The sequence below is a fragment of the Protopterus annectens genome, chromosome 4.part0, assembly GCF_019279795.1.
Source record: "Protopterus annectens isolate FY-2018-M chromosome 4.part0, PAN1.0, whole genome shotgun sequence".
In the NCBI taxonomy this organism is placed as follows: domain Eukaryota; kingdom Metazoa; phylum Chordata; order Ceratodontiformes; family Protopteridae; genus Protopterus; species Protopterus annectens.
Genome location: NC_056733.1, coordinates 152,688,187 through 152,714,030, shown reverse-complemented (window position 1 = coordinate 152,714,030; position 25,844 = coordinate 152,688,187). Strand labels below are relative to the sequence as shown.

Here is a 25,844-nt window from a genome sequence, read left to right as displayed (position 1 = left end):
CAGCTGGGCATTCCATTTTAGGTTTTGGATGAAGCTAAAGAATACCTTATGATTTAGCTAGGGATGCTATCGTAGCCTTGTAGCTAGCCTTAGAAGACTTAATGAGATATCTGTATAACTTATTCAAGCTGTGGAAGGGTATTCTTCCTCTGTTTAGTAAGTTCCCAGATATGAGTTTCTTTCTTTTGTTGTATAATTTATTTATACTTACAGTCCACCAGGGTGGCTTGTTTTTAAGGGAAGACCTGGTTTTGTTCCTGTTAGGTACAGCTGAGCCAGTGCATTTGTCTAAGTGGCTATATAGGGCATTTGTGTATTCCTCTGCATAGGAGTCATTGTTGGCTATGTTGGTAGGAGCTTTGAAAATGTTATCACATTGCTTAGTAGGCAATAGTTTGCTTTGGAGAAATGTTTCAGTTTTTTACTTCTGTGGGGGTGTCAGGTTTGATTTGTACTTCAAACAAGACAAATTTATGTTCTGACCTCATCAGGGCAACAGACACAGGGGGTAGTGCAGTGCCCCCCCCATGTTTGTGAGCACTAGATCCAGGACATTTGAGCCCCATTGTGGGGGGGTGGACCAACTGTCCCAGGGTATTTGAATTAACAAAGTCCAGGAACCTCATAGCAGTCATGTTTGTGCTCATGTAAGTTGCCCAATCGATGGAAGGATAGTTGAAATCTCCCATGACCAAGGTGTATGGCTGTATACTGATTGACTCTAGCAAGTCCAGGTAGGTAGAGTGCTTCTCCTGGTTTGTAATGGGGGACCTGTAGCTAGCGATGACGTAGAAGAGTATTTTACCTCTAGTTAAATGGACCTGGAGTAGCTCAGGAAAGTCATACTGTTTCTCCAGTCTCGAGGTGTACTTGGATTTAATGAGGATGGATACACCTCCACCCTTGCTTCTTTCACATGTAGCCTTTTACAGCCAGGGTGTTCTCAGCAGCTCTGAACCAAGTCTCAGTGACTGTCCAAAGGTCAGCATCTTCAAAGGTAAGGAGTGCTTCCAGGGAGTGCAGTTTACTTCTTAAGCTCCTAGCATTAAGCAACATGACCTTGAGTTTTTTTTAGTAGATTTCTTTACATTAGAAGTTTTGTTGTTTGGCCATTGCCTAAAAAAGGCACTATGGGAGAGGCAAGCCTCTTTGCCAGTATCTGAAAGCTTTGAGGAGACGTGTGAAGGTCATCTCTAGCAAAGCAGCTTGGACTGTTTACCATGTCTTCCCAGGCAGACAGATACTGGATCCCCCTGGAGTGACACCAGAAGCTAAGCCAATTATTAAAAGCAATCATTTTTTGCCTGTATTGTGACATCATCCAAGGTGAATGCTGCTTAGGGCCATACCTGCATGGGGGAGACAATCTGAGAGTTTAGTCATGTCTCTCTTCATATAGTTCAGAGTGGTACCCACCAACATGTACTATGACAGATTCATAATGGTAATTGTTGCTGAGCAACTTGAGTGCATGCATGATATGATGGATCCTGGCACCTGACAGGCAGCTGAACGTGACCTTCTCCTTGTTCAAATTGGTGAGGGGGATGTCTTTGTCTCTCATTATTGAGTCACCTATTACCAGAAGATTAGGTTTTGAGATCTTTTGCCTTAATGGCTTAATTGTTAAGACAATGATATGTATGTTGTTAGGTAATATGGTGGATTCTGTTTGTGCACCAGTATGTTTGCAATTCAGAGTTCTGTGGTCTTTTGGTAATCTCTTAGTGAGTACCTCTGTGTATGTGGGTTTATGTGTCTTGAAATTATCTTGCGTGAGAGAGGAGTTATATGTGCTGACAAACTGTTATATGTGTTGTTTTTGTTATGTGAGAAGATTGATTCTAATTTCATGGTATAGTTACATCTCTCACATACTGTATTTGTTTGCTTTAGGAGCAATTGGTTGTTAGTATACACAAGGTAATTGCTACATTGCCTCAGGATGCCCATGTCAGTCAGGTTGGCTGGAGAAATGGTGAGAAACTGTCCATCCATTATGGCAGGTATATATTGCAGTAATGAGTGGGGATGGGTCAGATTGATCAGGGTTTGCTTGTGAGACTAACATTGGCAGCTATTCTGTGGAGGGCTAAGGATGGAAGACTGCATCAATGTCTCAGAATGTGGTATGCAGCTGAGTTACTCACTGGTTAGCAATGCGCAACTGCATTGTGCACAGAGAGCCAGTGGAGTTAAGGGGGGTTCTCTAGCTGATATCAAGGGAAAAATTGTCTTTCTAAGCATTTGCGTATATACACGGCAGTGGTAAACCCCATTGATCAGTCCACAACTACTCACAAATACGGTGTTTAAACACAAGAAAAGTTAAATCGTTTTAAAACAAACTAACCGATGGGAAAACCCAAAACTTTGCCTTATTCCAACAGTCCCCAATTTGAATGGGTTGTGGGCTGCACACTTCCACAACAGTGCAGGGGGTCTTGTTAATGTAAGATGGCTGATTTTAGTGCTCAGTAAATGCCAAACAGTCTGGATTCAGCAAGTCTCAATCTAATCTATGCTATAAAATGCAGAAGTACTGGAAATTCTAAGTGCAGAAAAAATAGTCACAGTAGTAGAACAGCAAAAATGAAGCAGCAATTAGTCAAAATGCAGTTCAAAAAAGTGCAGTGCAAGCTTAGAATATACTTATATTTTCTTGAACACAGTGGATGCCATGGCTTTAGTTCAGATTAACTCCAGTTCTCTGGCTAAGGTTGACGAACTCTGAACAGCTCCACCAAACTATAAGCGGCAAGTCCTCAGTGTCCTCCCAACATGAGTGGCAAAGCTTGGCAAACCTTCCTCAAGTGTGTGCATATATATATATATATATATATATATATATATATATATATATATATATATACACATATATATATATACTGACTTCACAGTTGCACAAAATTGGTAAAGTGAAAAAATTCCTGAAAACATAACACAGCAGTCTCAAGCAGTTGTTTCACTCTAATATGTGCAAGAGATTTCTCGAATTTCATGCTTTGAGGTCACAAGGAGAATCTGCTTTTAACAGTGTTGTGTCTTCATAGGATTATAAGATCATAGGAGGATACTTGGCTAATGGCCCTACAGCCTTTTTAAGCCTAGCCATTCATGCCACAGTATTCCCAGTTATCAATGCCCATGGATTAGAAAAGCCCTGGTATATGTCTGTGCCATAGGGCATCTAGAAATTGCCCATCTCCATAAGGGCCACAAGTGACAAGCCAGGGATAAATTGCAATTTCCCATCCATTGGTCCAAAATACATTTGAATAGGCTTAGAGAACAGCTGTGCTTTACATGAATGGGGAATCTGTTCCAGAGAAGGGGTAATCTCTGAGACATATACCTGTCCCTCCAATATGTTTTCTTTATGAAACAGATGAGGTTTTGATCCTCCGATTGGGTAATTCTAGTGCTGTTTATTTGCAAATGTGTAGCAGATCCATCTAGGCTGGATCTGAGAATACCTTCTAGGTTAGGCATAAATCTCCCCTCAGTAGTCTGTAGGAGACCAAGTGCAGGGACAGGGTTTTGAAGCAGTCCATATACATATTATTTACACCTGTATTCTTTCAATGAGGACCCTCTGTGGCCTGTCCAGTTGTTGCAGATGCCTGGTCGCGTACGTGCCAAAGGTTGCGTCGTACTTGATTACTGGTCTAATGATGGCTGACTATAGTGGGACTAGGATTTCCTTAGATCTAGATGCCATGTACTTAATTACATGTTGCACCACATAGAAGGATTTGCTTTCTATCATGGACATACGGTAATCAAAGTCCAGGTTGCTCTCAACATGAGTTTCCAAGTCCCTTAGCTCTGGGTCTTCTCTTAGGAGATGTTATGTTTGTCTTCCCAAAGAGTATAATTTTCTTTTTTTTTTTTGCATTGAGTTTAAGGCTATGGTTCTGGCACCAGTTATTTTTCTGTGTCAGACCCTCCTAGTGAATATCTACATCTTTGGGGGATTCAGTAATCACACCCAGCTTGCAGTTGTCAGCAAAAGGCCCTCTACATTTGCCTTGACTTCAGATAAGTATATTCCAAACAAAAGAGACAGTAGGAAAGTGCACTCAATGCCTGTGGATCCTCTTTTTTATGATCTATGAGGAGCAGTACATTTGGGGTTTGGTGTTATTGGGCTTGGTAGAGAGGTCTAGGATTGATCTAAAAACACTCTTGGAATAATGCTTCTCAGCAGGCAACTAGCTGTTTTACACTCAGCTAGATACTTGAGAAAATATCAGAAGTTTTATAAGGAAAATAAAAACTCTAGGTGAGTGCATCTGTACAGGGCACTACAATCCACTACTGCACACAGCTCAGCACATGTTATGGAAGAACTATGAGAGGAATCCAACAGGTAAACCATAAAAATAAACTGTGTGTGTGTGTGTGTGTGTGTGTGTGTGTGTGTGTGTGTGTGTGTGTGTGTGTGTGTGTGTGTGTGTGTGTGTGTGTATGTATATATATGAGTCAGAACTTGCAGCAATTTACAATGCTCTAACTATTGTAATACTACAAGGGCCATACCTCCCAACTGTCCCTGGTTTTGGCTGAAATGTTAGCTTTGTCCCTCTTAATCCTTCCTAATATTGATGACTTTTGGAGGAAAAGGTAATGAATTACACTTGATATATAATGATAAACAGAATTATAGATGACTTTTACTTCAGAAAATGTATATTAATTCATATTATCTTATTCTGTTAATGTCTCAAGTTGATAGTACTAATACTTTAAAAGTGTCCCTGATTATTTCTAAATTTGGCCTTATTGGTTGAGAGCTATGACTAAAGCCTCCAGATCAACTGAAATAAATTAAGTAAATGATGCTCAGATCCAGCATCAACTCACAATTCTTCCACTACCATGAGACGTACTATAAAACTAAAATCCGAGACCAAGTTAAAAAAGCAAACAGATGACTTTTTGTTAAAACAAGGAAAAATGCAGAACTGAACAATACACAACTCAGATTAACATTGTGAATATTGCAGTGTGTACTAGTTGAAATGGGATGATAATGAAACAGAGGCTAACTCAAGCTTAAGGAGTCTAATGGGAGTACGGTATCAGTATGAGATATATCAATGTCCAGTAGAAATAAAACCCAGTCTGCAGTAGGGGTGGGCACCTAAAAAGGCACCAAAAATCATTGCAGCCAAACATCAATTTTAACCTCAGAGCTCTTGCAGCTGAAGAGGGATGTAGGTGAATACCTGAAATAAGAAAACTGTTTTTCAGCTCCTCCTACTAATTAGCTAGACCTAATTTCTATTCAAGGAAGTGATTCATGCTATTAAATAAGTAAGAAACTCAACTTTTCCTTTAAGTGTTGCTCGTTCTGAATCTGTCTTTATTTGGTTAAGGTAACTTCATCTATACCTTCTTTTTATTTTTATTTTTTCCAAAATAATTGTCATAGTATGTAATACAAAACACACAGAAAAACACATCAGGCACAAACATTATATATATATGTATATCACAAATATATGTCATTTTTCTACTTTGCTTTCATTGTTCATGCCTGTATTAATTGTTCATAACATTTGCCTCTGGTCAAATTAGTCATGTCTATTTTCTGTTTTTGTTTTCTTCCCTTCTGTGGTTTTACTATTTGCTTAATAGTAAGATCTGCTATACATTACTTCTGACTCTAAATGACATGGCAAACTCTGTCCTGTGGTCATTGCTGTTACTGGGTAAGATTTTATAAATACATATCATATTCATCATTTATTACTAACCCAAATAAGGACAGATCCTACTAAGGGACTAGTATGAATTGTCTTGGGTTTAAACATAGGGTTACAAATTCAAGAATGCTGTGCGTAGGTTAGTTAAAGATCGAGAATCTAACATTGCTACAGAAGCAAAACATAAATATTTGTATATTTGTGCTAAAACTTTTCCATCTGAGATACATTTATCACTTCTGAGCTTATAATGCTTCGTGTAGCTAGTCAGAGAGACTTACTGATATGTGATTTAAGTAAAATCTCTATTACTTTGCTCTATCTGTACTTTTACTTAGTTTTGATATTTTTTACTTCCTTTTTCACCTTTCTGCATACTTAATTTTGGATAAGATTGTGTTGCCGGATGTTTAACCATGGGATGCAGAACTCAGATGTTATTCACCATTGTTTACCTTGGATACACTGACTGGCAGTAAGTAGAAAGGATACTTGCTGTACAGAATCATGTGACTAAGACATCACACAGTACACTGCTGTCACATCTGCATTGTCAGGTCTAAGATGGGGAACTAACTGCAACTTCATCTCTGCACTTCTTTCCTTGGAATGTTCTATGGTAATGACAGCCTGTTGTAATGTTGCAACTAAAACTGTTTATTTTTCCTTATTTTAATGTACTGTTTTTCCTCAAGGTGATATTCATTTTCAGTGAAAATTATGCTTCTGATTCTTATTTGTTCATTTTAATATGCCTGCTTTGCATATTAATAAAATGATTTGTATTAAATCCAGCAAGTCTCTGTTGTCGCTCTCTCATGAGGTATTTATTGGCAGCCTCCTTTGGTTTCAGTGCTGGCAGCTCTGAATATTTCATTTGGAGAAGGACGAAAGCATCTCCTCAGGAGATGTTTCAATGCTCTTTCAGTGTATGCCCATTTCTAAGACAAGCAGTATAAAGTTCATTTTTTGTTTACTGTGTGCTGTTTTATACTGTGCCATCAATCAGTTTTTATACTGGTATATTTATAAATTTATGTACAAAAACAACCAGCAAGCCAAACCAATCACAGGTCCTCAAAATACATGTTTATTTGATCAAATAAAATCATAGTTGAGCGCTTCATGTATTTACACAGACATCATCAGAATCATGAATGAAATTCTCTCACTTCCTTTTAAAGTTTTCTCGTTTCCTTCTAAAATGATTGAAACAACATGCCCCCAAAACAACCAGTCAAAATGTGATTTCATGTAATTTATTTACTGGTGAAGTGCCCACCTTCGAGACTTATTTTAAACTTAAAGCTAAGAAAAAGCTGTAAATACTAGCAGTAAATTAACAAAAAATGATTAGTTTTGAATTGAGAAAATAAACTTGAACTAAAATAATATAAAATACAACTTGTGAAGGCAGACAAGGGCCAAGATGATTCAGGAGACTATCTAACACAAGGAAATGCAAACATTGTCACCAATGCCCATACATACCTGCTATCAAGGCCCTTTCTTGAACAAAATTGTTGGTATAATGACTGGTAGTACATACAACTGTGCAACACAAAGAGCGGTCTGTCTGGATACATGCAGTTCATGTTCCTCTTTTAACATAGGCAAGACCAAAAATGCCTTGATTAAATGAATATACCAACACACTTACAGCATACAGCAAGACGACAAAAAGAGTGCACTGGCAAGGCATTCCACTATATGCCCAGGGTTTTACAAATTTGTTTTATTAGTACTTGAACCGATTCGGGTGGTGCCTTATGTTGAGGAAGGGAAAACAAACTTTTACATTGGGAAATGTTTTGGCAACTTAGACTGGATGCAGGAAATTCACGTGGTCTCAATGACAGTATTTCAATCATTAGTGAACTGAGAAAATGAGACAGTACATTGTGATTGCTGCTCTTGGTTTTATATGGGGTTATTGTAGTTTGTGATATTTTAGTTCAGTTTATTTTCTCAATGCTAAACTAATATTTTTTTGCTGATTTACTGCTAGTTTTTTCCAGCTTCTTTTTAGCTTTAAGTTCAAAAGAATTCTTGAAGGTGGGGACTTCACCATTAAATCAATGATGTCATGAAATCACATTTTGATTGGTTGTTTCGGGGGGGGGGGGGCCCGTTTCAGTCATTTTAGAAGGAATTGAGAAAATTTTAAAAGGAAGTGAGAAAGTTTCATTCATGGTTCTGATGATGTCTGTGTAAATAGATGAAAGTACTCAACAGTTGTTGTTGTGTCTTTCGACTTTTCCCAGTTAGGGGTTGCCATAGCAGAACTCCGGTCCGCTAATGATTGGCAGTAGATTTTTTACGTACCAAGTTGCCGGCTCTGATGTACAACCTTCAACGAAGGTACACCCATTCACACATTTCTCCACACACAAGGCGCTCTAGCTGAGAATCGAACAGGACAATGTCTTACTGTGAGGCGACAATGCTACCGCAGCACCACCACCGCAGTCTAGTGATTTTACTTAATCAAATAAACGTGCATTTTGAGGAAATGTGGTTGGCTTGGCTTGCTGGTTGTTTTTGATTTTTGGATTTTCTTACTGCTAGTACCAGAATTCTACTTCTGGTTTTGGTTCTATAAATGTATGTAGTGTGTTGCTTGTTCATTGCATTCCATCAGTGATTCATTGACACATTGCAGTTCCTCTTTGTTTCTAAGCATTGCCAGTGTCAGCATGAAGAAGCTTTAGTACAACATAATGCTTTACCAGCCTTGATGTGAGTATTTTCTGTATGTAGATTAAGACACCTCCACCTTTTTCCTCCTCCTGCACAGTGGCTTGTCTAAACATGTGGAAGACGTTATAGCCCTACACAGCTGTATTACTAGCCACTATTTTAAAACATGTCTCAGTCACTATACAGATGTCTGTGTCCTTCAGGGTGAGAAAGGGCTTGTAGGGAGCTGCGTTTCTTGTTTAGGTTTCTAGTATTTATTAGTAACACCTTCATATTTTCCTTTGCTTATTTCTTTATGTTGGTAAGGTTATCGGGTTGGCATTGCCTAAAAAGGCACTATGGGAGTGGATACTTTTCTGCCAGTAATCAAAAATGTAGAAGGGACAAATACATGCCATCCCTGGTGAAGCAGCATGTTCTTTCAGTCATATCCTCCCAGGCTGATAAATATTGGACCCCCTTTGAATGACAGCTAAAACTAACCCGGTTACTCAAGTCAATTATTTTTTGCTTGTATCACAGCATCATCCCTTGAGAAGGTAGAATGCTGCTCAATGGTAGGTTCATACCTGCCTTGGACACATAGTCCATCATGTCTCTATTCATATAGTCCAGGGAGGGACGCCTCAGGTCATTGTCTATGACCTATAGCAGAGTCATACTGGAACTTACTGTTCAAGGACTTGAGTGCATGCATGATTTGATGGATCTTGGCACCAGACAAGCAACTAACTGTCACTCTTTACTTCCTCAGCCTGGTAAGACGTGCATCTGTGTCTTACAATGGAGTCAACTCTAATTGAGATTGGTTGAGACTATGCCTGCCGTATGGGCTTAGCATCTGCGACTTTAGGACTGCTTGCGCTATGTGAGGAAGTAAGCTTAATTTGCTGAGTGTACTTTGTGCCTGTGTTGTGTTTTGGAGGTCTTTCAAGTTGAATTCTTCATAAATGTAGTAATATAAAAATCCTGAGAGAGAAAAAAACATGAATTTGCAGACTTTATTTTTTCTCTTTGTAGAAACAATATTGCTGTCCTGGTGCAAATCACAAATATTTATTTTGTTTTATATTATGTTATTTCATTTTGTTATGTTTGTTAATTGGGGTAAAGCCCTGAGCCCAGTGGAGCATTTTAGGTTTGTTTTGGGAAAAGTAAAGCAGTCATAAATATATGGCACGATGAACAGTATGTTTGTGCAGGATTGTATGGTTGGTATAATGGTTAAGGTGTTTACCTCATAAACACAATATAAAGTTTGATTCTCACCTTTTAAAGGGAAATTAGCTAGACTTAAAATGGCCTTACCTATGAAAACAGTCCAAAAGTTAGAACAAAATTTACATTGTAACACAGTAGCAGAATACATCTACACACAGTCTATTTTTAGTGAAAAAAATTATATACAGTAAGGTATTAAAGTGTGCATGTTATTGCCATAGTTTGTTTATTAAAATGTTGCTGGGCTGGGTCAGATGTTTTCATTACAACCACAATCTTGTCAAAAAAGGCATAAGCAAAGCTATGAATGTGTGAAGTTTTACATTATATGTGTTGCATAGCACATGTAGTTCGCTGTCTACATTATACAAATGATAGATCATAAATATATGGCATGATGAACAAAACAGTTGTGCAGACAACTGCTGCTTTAGATGAATGTTGTAGTTGGTACTTACCATCTGAAGCGTTTAAAATGCATGGATTTTTCTTCAGAAATTAGGGAGCTGGCTGTTAAGGCCAGGCAAGCATGCTTTGACATTTTTATCTGTATTGCTGTCTTTTGTAGAAACTGTTTCTTGCTTGACTAAATATATACTGTAGTGTTTGAATGTTCATAATCTAACTTGGTTTATGATTTTATGTGGGAGAAGGACCAATGTTTTTAAACCGGAGAAACAAAAGGTATTTGAGCATAAAGCAGAGGAATAAGGGGATTGCTAGGAGTCTAAAGTGACCTGAAGGACTTGGATTTACTGTTTTAACAGATGAATAAATGGCAGATTTCCAGAGATCAGGAATAGGTCTATCATTTCAGAAATTTTAATTACATGTCGGAAAGGGGTAGATATGAATATGCAGGTACTTGAATACATGTTATACACAGTTTATCTCAGCCTGGCCAGCTATATATGCAAATAAGCTTATGGAGGAAATAGTAGCTGTTTTAATGGGATTGTGTTTAGTGGAGCCTGAAGTCTGAACATGGATTTCCTGAGATTTGAATCCTAGGCTGGCAGACTTGGAAGCCAATGTATCTGCTATTTTATTGTGGTTAGCTTGAAGTTTGGTGTTTTGTAAGAATATAGTGCTATTACTTTCAGCTTAGTTTCCTGTATGTTCATAGGGTTCTTTTCACAGACATTTTGGATTGTCATGGGTTGATTTCTTTTTCCTTAAAATAAGCATTGGTCTTAATTTGTTTTTGCAGCTACTTTATGGTTGCAGTAGGATTGCTTGGTGGCTCATGATTTCTGTGCTTTATACTGAAGCTAAGCTGTGCCTGTGTTCTTTTTTTTTAATTTTATTGTTAGTAGTAATAGTATCAGTAGTAATAGCAGCAATAGTAGTATCAATAATAGTATCATTAGTTGTTGTAGTATCACTAGTTGACACGCACTGAATTTGACATTCGCTACAGTATATGCAGCTAATAAATAACTTCTTCCAACTGCTATAAGTATTGCTTTGTAGTGAAATAGAGCAATTATATCATGAACTAGTTGACAAGGTTGAACCATATCAGCATTCTAATGTATTATATGAAGCTATAGAAAGGGTGAAGTCACTTGAAGCTAAGCTGATTGAAACTAAGGAAAGAAAATTACTAAAAGAGACTTTAATGATTTCAAAACAGGATACATTTTTGCATGATCCAATCAGAAGATGAATCCCCTATTACATCAGAGGAACTCACAAGTGGAAGAGGGTGTAGCATCATAATGTCGGCAGGCACATCGTCGAAAAATCCATGAATGTAAAAGTGCGACTCCTCAAAACCGCGAATGCCGTTATTCTGAATCACAAAATCACACCACCTTTTTAACCCATGGTAGCACTTGTTTGAGATATGGAGTGGTCATAAATGTTGATGTTCAATGTTTTGTTCAACTTTCTGATGTGTCAGTGGTACAGAATCCATGGAAATGGTTTGACCATGCGCATGTTCGCGGATGTGCCTGCTGACATTATGATCGTAAACTGTGGAAGAGAATACCCAGAGAAATTAGACGGTGCCAGTCACACAGGAGCCCGTGATGCTTAATGATACAAAAAGAAGTTATGTCTTACCATAATGTTCCATCTGTATTGTTGATCCTCGTCCACTCATTACGTATGGGTTATGGTTCCGATATCGGAACCGAGCCGGCCATATACCAAGCTCGCGCCAGCGATAAACTCTCGAGCTAAGCAATCTCTTACCCATAATCCCCCTCTCCCTGTTACCTCAGATTCAGTTTGTAAGTCAGAAAAAGGTAGAGGCTATCTCTGGTCAAATAACCTAAAGAGAAGGATGGTGAAATCCACTAGAAGCCATAGGAGGGGGAAGGAGGGAGGGTCGTAATGAGTGGACGAGGATCAACAATACAGATGGAATGTTATGGTAAGACATAACTTCTTTATCTGATATTGTTAGTCCTCGTCCACTTCCTTACATATGGGACAGAGTGCCCAGCTACCTCTATTCCTGGGAGGCTTTCATGGAAGGACATTCCTGAGCACCATAGAACCAAAAGATGCACTTCCCCTGGAGGCCAAGTCCAACTTGTAATGATTGATAAAGGTATGAGGAGTGGCCCAAGTTGTAGCTGCACAGATGTCATGTAAAGAAACTCTGGCATGGAAGGCAGCAGAAGTTGTCACTGACCTTGTTGAATGAGCCTTGATGGTAGTTGGCAAAGAAGTATTGTTTACTGAATAAATATGGGTCACAGTGTCTTTTAACCATTTAGCCAATGTGACCTTAGCAACAGCACATCCTAATCTAGATCCAGAAAAAGCCAAGAATAACTGGTCTGATTTATGGAAAGATTTAGTCCTTTGCAAATAGGAACAGAGTTGTCTGTGTACGTCTAGGGTATGTAGGCAGTATTCTCCCTCATTAGAATGATCAGGAAAAATCACTGGCAATTCAGTGGTCTGATTAATAGACATTTCAGAAATTACTTTTGGCAAGAAGGAAGGGTTAGTTCTTAAGGATACCCTGTCTGGATGAAAAATCAGTTATGGATTCTTTGTACATAGGGCCTGAAGCTCAGAGATACATCTGGCAGAAGTAATAGCGACCAAAAACAAGGTCTTCCACGACAGATATTTGAGGTCGCATGAAGCAGCTGGTTCAAAAGGGGGCAATGTCAGAGTTTGAAGAACTAAAGATAAATCCCAAGGTTGAATAGGTTCCCTGAAAGGGAGTTTCAGATGATTCACACCCTTTATGAAGGCTTTACATAACTTGTGAGACATGAGGGAGGAGTCTTGAACATTCTCGTGGAAATTAGAGATTGCAGCCAAATGTACTCTAATGGTAGATGATGACAGCCCCGATTGAAATAGGGATGTTAGATATTCGAGTACCATCGACACCGGTGCTGAAAAGGGATCAATTTCCTTATCTTTCAGCCAACAGGTAAATCTTTTCCATTTGCCTAGATAAGTCGTTCTAGTGGAGGGCTTATGAGATGCAATAAGAATGTCCTGTACTTGTGAGGGAAGATCATTTTGCCTGGCAATCAAGGGAATTGGAGGAGCCAAGCTGTGAGCTTCAGACTGTGCAGGTTGGGGTGAATTAGATTCTGCAGATGAGAGATCAACTCCGAGGTTGGACGAAGAATTCATGGTTGGTCTAGCAGGTGAGGCCACAAAAAGGGGAACCAATTCTGACAAGGCCAATATGGAGCTGAGGCCACAAAAAGGAGAACCAATTCTGACAAGGCCAATATGGAGCAATAAGGATTACTTTGCTGTTCAGTCGACAAGCTTTCTTTAGAAACTGGGGAATGAGGGGAGTGGGTGGAAAGGCATAAAGAAGACCCGAGGGCCAATCGTGAACTAGAGCATCCCTGGGTGACTGTCCCGGAGGGGGAATTGGGGCAAAGTAGTTGCTGCATTTGAAGTTGGTCGGGGATGCAAAGAGGTCGCAGCACGGATGGCCCCAACGGTGGAAGATCTCCGCCGCTACGAGAGGATTCAGGGACCACTCGTGAGGTTGAAGAATGCACCTGCTGAGTCTGTCTGCTATCACGTTGGAACTCCCAGGAATGTGCGTTGCTAGAAGAAAGCGGTTGGTAGCCATCACCCATTGCCATATCCTCATGGCCTCTCGACAGAGGGGGTAGGATTTGGTTAAGCCCTGTTTGTTGATGTACCAGACAACCGCCATGTTGTCTGATTGTATCGCAGTTGTCCATGATGGCAGCAAGGGATGGAATGCCTACAACGCCAGAACCACCGGTCTCAGCTCTACAACATTTATATGCAGATGGGCCTCCACTTCGGACCAAGTGCCTTGGACTGTCTGATCCTGACATAGTCCTCCCCACCCCATCAGGGAGGCATCCGTTGTCACTGTAGCCTTGGGCTGCTGAGGGGAGTAGGGGTGAGACCATTGTGACAGGTTGTGGTTCAACCAGCACTTTAGATCTTGTTTGCATCTCTGAGTTATGTGAATCTTGGCTGAAAGGGGAAGCTGGAAAGGATACCATTGGGTGAGCAGTAGCCATTGTAGAAGCCTCATGTGAAACCTGGCTAAAGGGACAATGGTGATGCAAGCTGCCATGGACCTCAACAGGTGCAGGATCGAGTGAGCTGTGGACTTTTCCATTGAGAGAACTGGTAACAGTTGCTGTCTGATTCTTGATATTCTGTGTTTCGGTATGGATGCTCTGCAAGTTTTTGAGTCCAAAATGACCCCTATGAATTCTGTGGACTGAGAAGTGGTGAGATTGGATGTCTGCCAGTTTATTGTTATGCCCAGCTTTTTGATAGTATTGAGAGAGTATGCCAGGGCTTTCCCCAATAGGTGTCTGGTGGGGGCGGAGAGGAGCCAGTCATCTAGATATGGAAAAACCTGAAAACCTTGAAGTCGCAGGTGATCTGTGACAACTGCCATGCACTTTGTAAACACTCTGGGGGCTGTAGAGAGTCCAAAGGGCAGTTCTCTGAACTGGTAATGACTGGGTCCCACACAGAAGCGCAGGAATCTTCTTGATGGTCTGTCTACCTTTATGTGGTAGTATGCATCCTGAAGATCTATCGAGTACATCCAATCGTCTTTTTCCAAGAGAGGAATGATGGACTGTATAGTGACCATCCAAAATTTTTGCACACACACAAATTCGTTTAGCACACTGAGATCCAAAATTGGTCTCCAGTCCCCGGTTTTCTTTGGCACCAAAAATAGTCTCGAGTAGAATCCGGATCCTATCTGGTCTGTTGGGACTAATTGGATGACTCTTGTTTAGCAGCTTTGTAATCTCTAGAGCTGCTTCTTCCCTTTGACTGGGTGGAACGTTGGGAAATCTTGATGGAGGGACAGGACAAAGTTTGAAGGGGATCTTGTAAACTCTGGTTATTATCCTTTGTACCCAAGAATCATTGGTAATGGTTAGCCAGGCAGAAGGGTACAAAGAGAAACGTCCCCCAACCACTTCCAGAGGAAAGGGGTTGGGCTGCTCTTCAGGAGCACTGGTAGAATTGCCCGGAGAAGGAATCTCTGGAACCCTGATTACACGGACCCCCTCTGCCCTGAAAGGGACGTCTTCCTTGTGAGATTCCCCCTCTGCCCCTAGGGGAAAAATCAGCCTGTGTGTCACGGAAAGGACCCTGAGATTTTCTCTACCACATCTTCCCGCTCTTTTGGTTTCTGGAGAAAGCATGTTGGGGGGATGAATGACAGACACCTATGGCAAACAGGGTCTTACCATCCTGTTCATACCTGGCCAATGTAGTTTTGATTTTGTGTCCAAACAAGGAGGAGGACTCAATGGGAGCATTGAGAAAGGAAGCCTTGAAGGGTTCTGCGAAATTACACAAGCGCATCCAGGCATGTCGTCTCAAAACAATGCCTGAACTCGCTGCTCTAGCCGCTCCTTCTGATGCATGGGACACCAAGCGCATGGAAGAGTTTGAAATCAATTCAATAGTGGCCAGCTGAGAAGCCACTTTGTCATGGACCTCATCAGACACGGCACCTGCCAAAGTTTCAGGGAGCTCAGATACTAGGTCTCTTTGAAGCCTGGTGAAGTGTGCCATATAATTTAGGGACCTGATAGCAAAGGTCGCTAATGCAAAGGCGTGCTTCCCTGTCCTATCCAATGCCCTGGACTCTTTGTTGGGTGGATGGATAGTCTGGCTTTCCTCTTCTGCCAGGTCTTTCTTTGTTGCGGCTGCCACCACCAGAGCATCTATAGGGAGACCTTAAGACCAATGAGGTTCAGAAGCAGGGGGGACAAGATTTTGTCTGGCCTCCAGGGAAAGGCCTCAACAGTATCAGGGGTCTTCCATGCATGCTGCACAATGAGCCGGACCAGTTCGTCTGCAGGTGGGGTAACCCAGGAGGTATGGGGCCGGGCGCGAAAAGCCTGTAGGAAGACAGACTCCTCAGAAGTCAGGTTAGAGGACTGCCATTCACCTCTCTGTTTAAGGATTTCTAGGATATCACCAAAGGATACATCAGAAGGTGAATGAGGGGACCCTTCCCCATCATCAAAGTATGTGTCTTCAGTGAGAGACTCCTCAGTGGAGTCCATATGCTTCCTCTTGCATGAGGATTTCTGATGAACTTCCTCAGAGGGAGACGCTGGGGAAGACAACACCAAGGGGGTATTCTGTGGGAGTATATCTTGAGACCTCTGTGCCCAGTGTCCATTAGAAGTGACCTGTGTACATAGTGGTCCAGAGGAGGACGTATCAGCAGTAGACACTAAGGGGTTCTCCATGACTTGGAAGACAGGTCCACTAGAAGAGGGGTGAGGGCCCAAGGGGGAAGTCACCTCTCCCCTAAGTGATCCAGCCTGCTGACTGAAAGTCCCAGGACAGCTGAAAAAAGTCAAATCCTGGGTCATAGCAAAATTTTTCTGCCACGAAGGTAACTGCGGCTCCTTTGAGAGATCCATAAAGGGAACCGTAGAGGGGGAAGACTGTGCTATGTCAAAAGATTTCAAGGAAAGAGGATAGGTCTTGAGAGGTGGAATTCCTCTGGCCAAAAGCACTTGATCCACAAGTCGCTATACGTCATGTTGGGAGAGGCTTCTGGCAGATCTCACAGAAACAGCTGAGGGGGAAACAAGTCTATCTAGAGATGAGGGCAGGTCAGTGCTCATCTCAGTAGACTGCACTGAAAACAACGGTGCTGTAAAGGACTGCACTACAGGAGTCTGCACCGAGGAAGTCATTGGTGCCGATGCAATGGTCTGCACCGACGAAAAGGTCAGTGCCAGTAGTTATCGGTGCCGAGGTTGGAACCGATAAAATAGTAAACAAGGGCTCAGCTGTTGGTTCCAAAACAATGGTGGTCTGTGTCGACTGTGAGATCGGTGCCGGTAAAGAAGTCTGAACTGAGGGGCCCCTCGATTCCAATACAGCAAAGGACATCAGTGCCATAGACATAGGTGGTGCCGAGGACTTTTTCAGAGCCGAAGATCTAGGCGCCGAAGGTGTAGGATCCGAGAGGGTCAGATCCGAAGCAGAAATCTTTGCTTTCTTTCTTGGTTGATGAGAGTCCCCAGCCGGGGACGAAGGAAGAGATTTAGCCTTAGAAGCATCCTTAGACTTCTTTTTATGGGATCTTGGAGGGGTTGAGGCCTCTCACCCATAAATAGCCTCTGAAAAGGGAGACTTTAATAACCCTTTCAGCAAAAGTTTATTTTTCCTCTCTATCAGTGTCCTGTTGGAAAAATTCTTACAAATCCCACAGGGTGGGTCAACAGTTAAGTGAGGTGCACCTAAACAAAAAACACACAAAGAATGAGCATCTGAAGTAGGTAGTTTATGTCCACAATCATAACATTTTTTAAAACCAGTACTACCTTTTTTATCTGTCATGTTAAAGGAAAGGCAAATATCAACAATAATACAAAAATACAAAATTACTCGAAGGAAAGAAAGGAAAGGCTATCTACCAACTATGGTAATCAACTGATACCTTATATTAGATAAAGAGGGAGAAAGTGACTAAAACATTTTTAGAAAACTGAAAGAAAAGGGAGTCGCTAAATGTGATAAGGTAAGCGAGATCAGAAAATCAACTTTTCTGAGAGAAAAAGTCCTTATTTAGAAATAAAAGGACAAAAAAAGGTTTCACTTAGCTGAAGAGCAACAGCCTGACACGACCTGATGGCGATGCTGCAAACTCAATCTGAGGTAACAGGGAGAGGGTGATTATGGGTAAGAGATTGCTTAGCTCGAGAGTTTATCGCTGGCACGAGCTTGGTATATGGCCGGCTCGGTTCCGATATCAGAACCATAACCCATACGTAAGGAAGTGGATGAGGATTAACAATATCAGATATATTATTACAGCATTGGACCCACTGGATTTTCCATGGTTAGAGGACTCACCCCTTCCATTTACATAACAACAAAAAAGGAAGAAGAGGCAAAACATTGTGTACTGAAGAGGCATAAAGCAATATCAATGGCCGACCATGAAGAATCCACAGAAAATTTAAACCTTAAACATTGACTGTTTTTTAATCTTTCCAGACATAAACTGACTGTTTTTTAATCTTTCCAGACATAAACTTAATGCACATGAGATGTCAGTACTCAATAAGGGACTTACATTTGTAGCTGCCTGTACTGTGGATACATCACAAGTGCTAGCGGAAGTTAAATATTTTGTTAGGTCTTTAAATCTGAGTATAGCTTTTGGAATGGAGAGTGTATTTGACAATACAGTACTTAAAAGAAAGAGCACTTATATACATCTAATCATAATCCAGTCACGCTGCCTTTGAGAAAGCTGTAGAACACAAGATATATTTATTATACCAGAGCCAACAAAAACAATCTTTTTATAATTTGAATACTGATGAGTATCTTGCTATAAATTCTTAGATGAAAAATGATCCAATCATTATTAAATATGGTGATAAGTGGGGTGGAGTTGTGATGCTTGACACTTATTATATGCTAAACATGCAAGAAACGCTTTAACGCTGAAGACTATAAAAAGTCCACTAGATTCGTACAAAACAATATTATTAAGAAGGTTAATAACATATTGCTTCAAATGTATAATGCAAATTTAATAGACTTTGGTATTGTGATGGTGACATAATTAAATATATCACTCACAACCCTCATAAATGGCATACTTAAATTGCATAAATCTCAGAGCAAACCACCATTGAGACCGATTGTCTCTGCATGGAGGTAGGTCACTGAGTCACAGAACCCATTTCCAAATACATTCATTCAGAATTAAAAAAAAATGTTTACATTTAGCACATATGATCATAAAATATTCTTCACACATTCTCAGAGGTATATGCATGGACTAAGGATAAGGATGTCACCAACCACTTCCTGGTTACTGTCGATGTTGAGTCCCTATTTACATTCATACCCAATTGTGCCGGTATTGATAGCGTTAAACACTTCCTGAATTAATATTCACAAATGAATGATGCCAAGATTACAGAAGCTCTGTCTCTTATTACATATTGTTCTACAATATAATATATTTTTAATTCAAACACAGCTATACCAACAGAATAAGGTATTACCATGGGCACACCTGTAGCTAATATTGTCATGTTTATGTGTGAAGCTGAGCACATCGTCTATTTCTAGAAATTTATACTTTAAAAAGCATGTTTTTTATCACAGGATTGTGAATGACCTATTACTTATATGGACAGGAACAATAGATGACTAATTTGTTTTTGACTCAGTGAATACTTGAACTGAATAGCTAAGGTTTAAAAAAGAAACTTCTTTACACAGGATTGATTTATTAAACATTACTTTAAGATGGCGACAGACAGTCTGGATACTGAATTATTCAAGAAACCTGTGAAAATGAATATACCCACATTGAACAAGCAAGCATCCACCTTTTATGTTTAATAATGTAACAAGTAACCAAATGAAACGTATTGCCAGGTTGCACATAAATGATTAGCATATGACATCTGAGTTAAATAATACAGCTGATGAATTTCTCCACAGAGGTTATAACAAAACTGATATATATAATATCAAGAATAGCATCATTCAAGGGCATAATTCTGATACAAGACCAACTTTTTCTTCTTATTGTAATATAGGGAATACTAATAAACAATTGTTACAAAAAACTTTAAAGATGCATGTTTACATATAATCAAAATACCAGTACAATAAAATCCATAATTAATAAATATTGTCCAATAATGTTAGCTATTCCTGAAATAAGGAACTGCATACATGATAGACCAACCTTTGGTTACAAAAGATGTAATAACTTAAAAAAAAATTATGCTATAAAGAACAACCCAGGAGCATTACCTTATTTAAGACCAACAAAACAGAGACACACACATGTAACAAATGTGTACATTGTTTTAATATTAATGCTGATAAGAATTTTGTCTATCCTGTCACTGGAAAGGTAGTTATTATGCAGGTTTATGAGAATTGTGACATGAGGAATGTTATATATCCAGCTATGTGAAAAATCAAGCAATTCTTAGTATGTTGGAAAAACCAGTAGAAGACTTAAAGATTGTATAAGCAGCCATTTATCTGAAATTAATAGAAAATTAAGCACTAATGCACTTTACAAATATATTTTTGATAATGATACCACACAGTATTTTAAATTCATGATTTTAGCAAACTAAGTGAATCCATACCTGGTGGTGATTTAATACAACATACTGAACTGAAATAATTTAAATGGATTTTAAGACTTAAAGCTTATATTGTACCAGGCTAAAATGAAACTGTATCTTTAAAACCCCTGTTGAAACAATTACATCAGAGGGTTTAATTTATGTGACTGTTCTCAAACTATTTAAGCTGTGTTATGTTTGATTTTTTTATATGCCTGATGAAGCTTTTTTTTAAGTGAAACTGTTGAGTTGCTTAATAAAATATTTGATTTTATTCCTTGCACCGGTTCTTTTTGCTGACATGATTCCAGTGAATTTTATTTACTATTTAGCTTTCTACATTTTTTATTTCCACTGACCTTATCATTGATTACATCTTTGTTCCTTGTATCAGTAGTTGTATTCTTTGGCAAAAAAAAATAAAGTGTGAGAATACATTTCTTACTGTGTAAGAGGGGTAGTATGTGTTTTGTAGTAATACTATATTTTGGAAGGGCTAAATATGCACCTTCCTGACCGAACCCTCAGATCTAATAATCGAAATGTCCTTGAGATACACAAGCCATCACGTATCCCTGGGCAACTTCTTCTAGCTTTCTCCCTTGCAAGAAAATGAAACTGACTTCCTCCCCACATCCATACTATACAAAACCTTTACTCTTTTAAGCCTTGCTTCATTCATATCTCTCCACTATCCGGTAATGCTCCTGCTCCCGCCCCTCCTAACGTCCTCCCTACTACTCCTACTGGCTTATCCTAGCTTAGGTAGGCAATCTGCCTGCCACATAAGATACAGTGCACATTAGGGTTCTGTACTACTAGTGTAACTCAGCTCTGTTGTACAGCATTATGTATTAAGTACTGCTGGTTTGTTTTTGGAACATACTGTATTAACTCTTGCAATTACTAATTGTTGAACTCTTGTATGTACATATGATGAAGCTTTTACTGTATTAACTCTTGGTATCAATTCTTGCTGATTTTTTTTGTACATATATACTGTGGAGCCTTTCTCCCTGAGCCTCCACTGAAAAAGGCTCATCTTGGCCTAATGGACTTTCTCGGGTAACAAATTGTAAACAAATAAATAAATGCTGAGTACCAACATGCTGAAAAAAAAATCAAAATACAGAAGAAGAGTGACTCTCAAACATTGTTCTTCTTTAAACAACTTTTTGAAGAGGGTCAGGCCTTCCACATAACTCTAAACTTGTATATACTAAGCCTGAGATCATCATGCCTCAGAGAAAATGGAATATTTTGAGAAATGGCCATCTTAGACTTAGTATATGTAATTCCATTTATTCGGCAATTCAGTCTCTGTGTTTTGGGATTCACTCTAGCAGGTCCCAACATTTCAAATGGTTACCAGTTTTGGCTGCAATGACATGATATGTTGTATTAATTATTGGACATCACAGTTGACACAAATGACCATTTACTATTTGCTAATACTAGTAACAAACAATGTATTTTTTTTCTTGAGGGAGGTATACAAAAGATGTTTTTGGTTTAGCATAGAAATGTCTTGAGAAAGCAACAGCTGCTGTGATCACTCAGTGGTAGTAGTAATATATGGGTATTACATATTAATGACAGGTAGAATTGTAAGACAGTTTCAAATTGAAAGGAACCCCTGGTTGTGCATGTGGCTAAGTTTGTGACACTTAATTTGCCTCAGCCATATTGTTATTATAACACTGAGCAATGAATTTTAAAGTTCTAATACTTTTGGTGATAAAAATATTTTCTGGAAGCATCACCTGTTTCTCTGCCCTTTCTGCCAACACTCAGAGGGTCATTAAAAGGCTGGTGGTGTTAGTATTTCATTGCTTTGGCTGTGAGATTGTCAGCAATAGAGTTCATGCAGTTCTCCAAGGTCAGACTTGGCGTAAAAGGGAACAATTAAAATTTTTTTGTACTACTACTATTCCCTTTTTCTCTGACTTTCTGTATCCTCAGAGACAGAATAATTTGTGACAATGGGTATCAGGGTAGTGATCTCTTGTTCAAAGGGATGTAGGAGAGATTAGGTCTCTCTGCAGATGAGTGCAGAAATCCATTCGGGTTTAGATTTTCTCAGTAATTATGTTTTAGCTCATGTAGTGAAGGTCCATAGATGACATGTTGATAATCTGGCCTTAAAGTGATAAAAATAATAATGTAATAGTGACTTTGTGAATGTCCTGTGCAAAATAATAAGAAAGGTAATGCATTTTGCAATTGCATCCAAAGCAGTTCATATGTGCTTTCAATGCAGTTAAAGTTCTGCTGATCCAAATGATATGTTTAGGTAAGTAAGTACTGAGGGTTTGAGGGACTGATTGTTTTCTGCATCTGGGGGGGGGGGTGTACGATGTGCATGCCTATAAAAGACCCTGCCATGAATCACTGAATGGGAGTGAGGACCGACACTGAGGTTGTCACTTCCTTGTACTGAAAAGTGGGGTTAATATTTGTGCAGGATGTAATAATGAATCATTTTCTTTACTGCAGCAGAAAAATGGGAATCCAGACTAAGGATGACTGAGACTAGGAAATGGGTCCCCCAAGTGCAAATGAATGTAAGATAATGAGTAATAAAATCAGGAGAACAGACATGGTTGATCACTGAACTGGCAAATCTGTGTATTCCTCACTGCACAGGGGGGACACCAAGAATGATTACTGGTGATATGGAAATGAGGGACTTTGTGATAAAATGATAGCATTTAACTTGGAGCAGTGAGAATACAGACTTGTCCCTATGTTGACTGTGGTCAGTAGATGCCAGGCAAATAAGCAACATGCTTACATTTCAGAAGCACCATTTTTTAACTGGATTGTGATTTCTGTATATAAGAAGAGTGCAGTAGTTATTGTTAAATTTGCGAGTATGAATCACGCTGTTAACTAAGTCAACCTTGCACTGCTACACAAATACACACACACACATGCACACAGTCTCTCTGCAGTCACCATGGAACTGCACAGGAAGCCATCTAACAGTATTAAATGCTGTAACTCACCTTTACCTGGCAGACAGCAGGTGGAGGGGAAATGTCATCTGACATGCCTCTCACCTGTCTGATTTTGCCTCAGAATTATGTTTTCCCTTGTTTTGTTTGTGATTTTGTGACAAAAGAGTTAGTATTAATTCATTAAATATTGACAGCCATTGCAGCTGTAGATTTCATAATCTTCCATAAATTTGTCATAATATAAATTGTTATTCTGTTAGCATCATAAGCACTATTGTCTGCAATTAAAATTGTCCATGATTAGTGGCCTTTATCCTTGATTTTAAAACTTAAGAAGTTGAGAACATTAATCATTAGTCAGATATTAGCTTTAAGATAGGATCATTATGTTCTGATGCCACTTTTTTATTTTTAACTAATAGTACATTAGAGAAGCTCAGTCACCCTTTGTACTCTATTAGGTCTCAGGCATTTTAATCATAACCATTTGTTATGTGTTCTTGAATTCATCTATCCACCCTAACTCTCTAGATGAATTTCTTAAAATTTCTGGAACAAATATCAGCTCTGTGATGATAAGGAACCTAATTATGCTCATGTATGTTATAGCCAGGTTCATATGAAGCTCCTAGGTATAATAAACTTGTTTGTTGTAGCCCGGATCTTGCACAGCAATCTCACTGTTATAAAGTTAATCTCATATTGGCATATAGCAATCGGGTCTATATTGCAACATTAAAAAGACCAGCATTTGAACAGCTTAAAAATCAAAAATGCCGTACCACAAAGTTGCTTTTGTGGGGGGCTGTGCCACCCACACCCCTCACTAATTATATATACCAACTCCGAGATCACACTACAGTGAAGAAAGGGCATATTTTCTGATCTTCACTGTACCACAACCTCACAAAAAACATATCAATGAATGGCATTTCTGATATTCAATCCATTTGATCTTCAGCCTCTTTGATTTCATAATAGGAACCTATAGCAGTCAACATCTCATCCTAAGTGACAGCTTAAAACCTGTTTACATGCCTCCTCACACAGACTTCAGTCATGTGGAAGCAGAGTAATAACTCCTGAAGCTGTTAGATGGTTAACAGCCCTTATGCTTCCACTCAGTCTGTTTCTTAAGAGATAACAGATAAAGGCAGATGAAACTCCATGTATATGTATGTGTTGCAATACATTATAAATGAGTTTCCAGCCATAACAGCTGACTGTTATCAGTTCTTATAATTGTCAGAGTCACCTCTCAAGCTTTGGTCTCAAGGTATATTTATTGACATCCAGTTTATGAGCACATAACCTGGTTATGGCTGGAAACTTAATTTAGTTTTCTATTTCTTGGAATTTTACATAGTTTTTAGTTACGTTTATGTTTAAATTACGTAGATCATTACTTGTGTGTTGTGTGTGTGGAGTCTTTTGCATTTTAGGTACAAGAATTATTTAAAAAATTATTGGCCATTTGGAATGCTGTTGAGGATTGTACTCAAAAATTATTAAATCAGGAAAAATGGAAGCTATAAGAACCAGAATTATGTCATGGCAACAGAGTACTCTTCAATATGTTAACAAAAGAAGGAATCAAACAAAGGATCCATCTTTGCCAACAACAGAAAGTTGTATTGACATATACAGCAGTGACAAAGAAAGGATTTTTCAGATAACCCTAGTAAACTAGCACTGTAATCTGATGTCTCTCAGCTAAGTTCAGAAAACATGATTTCTTAGTTAAAAAATTGAAAATGAATTCAGTTTAGAAGCAGGAGTGCTTGTTAGTGCATGCGAAGCCCAACACATCCTGGTGGACATAGAAATCTTTACATACTATTAGGATATCTGTTAAACATTTAGCAGTGCACCAACCATTAGAAGATGGACAAGTTGTCATAATACACCTTAGGGATTATTAATGTTACACAAACAAGGCTCTACGCCCATTAGATATAAAGCTTGTGAAGCCACAGCAGAAGCACTGCATCTGGCTCTGTGGAGCTTGCTGGTGAAAAGACATGGTTAGAAGGAAAATAACGTAGTGCAGAGTGTTCTAGTTATTTGGAAAATAATGCAGTGCAGAGTGTTCTAGTTATTTGGAAAATAACGCAGTGCAGAGTGTTCTAGTTATTTGGAAAATAATGCAGTGCAGAGTGTTCTAGTTAGTTGGAAAATAACGCAGTGCAGAGTGTTCTAGTTAGTTGGAAAATAACGCAGTGCAGAGTGTTCTAGTTATTTGGAAAATAACACAATGCAGAGTGTTCTAGTTATTTGGAAAATAACGCAGTGCAGAGTGTTCTAGTTATTTGGAAAATAACGCAGTGCAGAGTGTTCTAGTTATTTGGAAAATAACGCAGTGCAGAGTGTTTTAGTTATTTGGAAAATAATGCAGTGCAGAGTGTTCTAGTTATTTGGAAAATAACGCAGTGCAGAGTGTTCTAGTTAGTTGGAAAATAACGCAGTGCAGAGTGTTCTAGTTAGTTGGAAAATAACGCAGTGCAGTGTGTTCTACTTATGGTTCCCTGACTAATATGTGACTAAGTTATGATCTTCTCACACAAGTTTGATCACAAATGAAAAAAATCTCCTGAATGCTGTTCGCATTCTGGAGTTAAAAAAAATCACAAAGAAAAAAGGAATTTTGCAGAGGGCAA

General features: G+C 39.2%; 1 protein-coding gene across 1 annotated transcript in view; it reads left to right on the top strand.

Annotated features, from left to right (window-relative positions):
- Nucleotides 1–25,844, top strand: part of DNAH9 (dynein axonemal heavy chain 9) — a 3,419,770-nt gene that overhangs the window by 2,803,519 nt on the left and 590,407 nt on the right. The gene's annotated exons all lie outside the window — the stretch shown is intronic.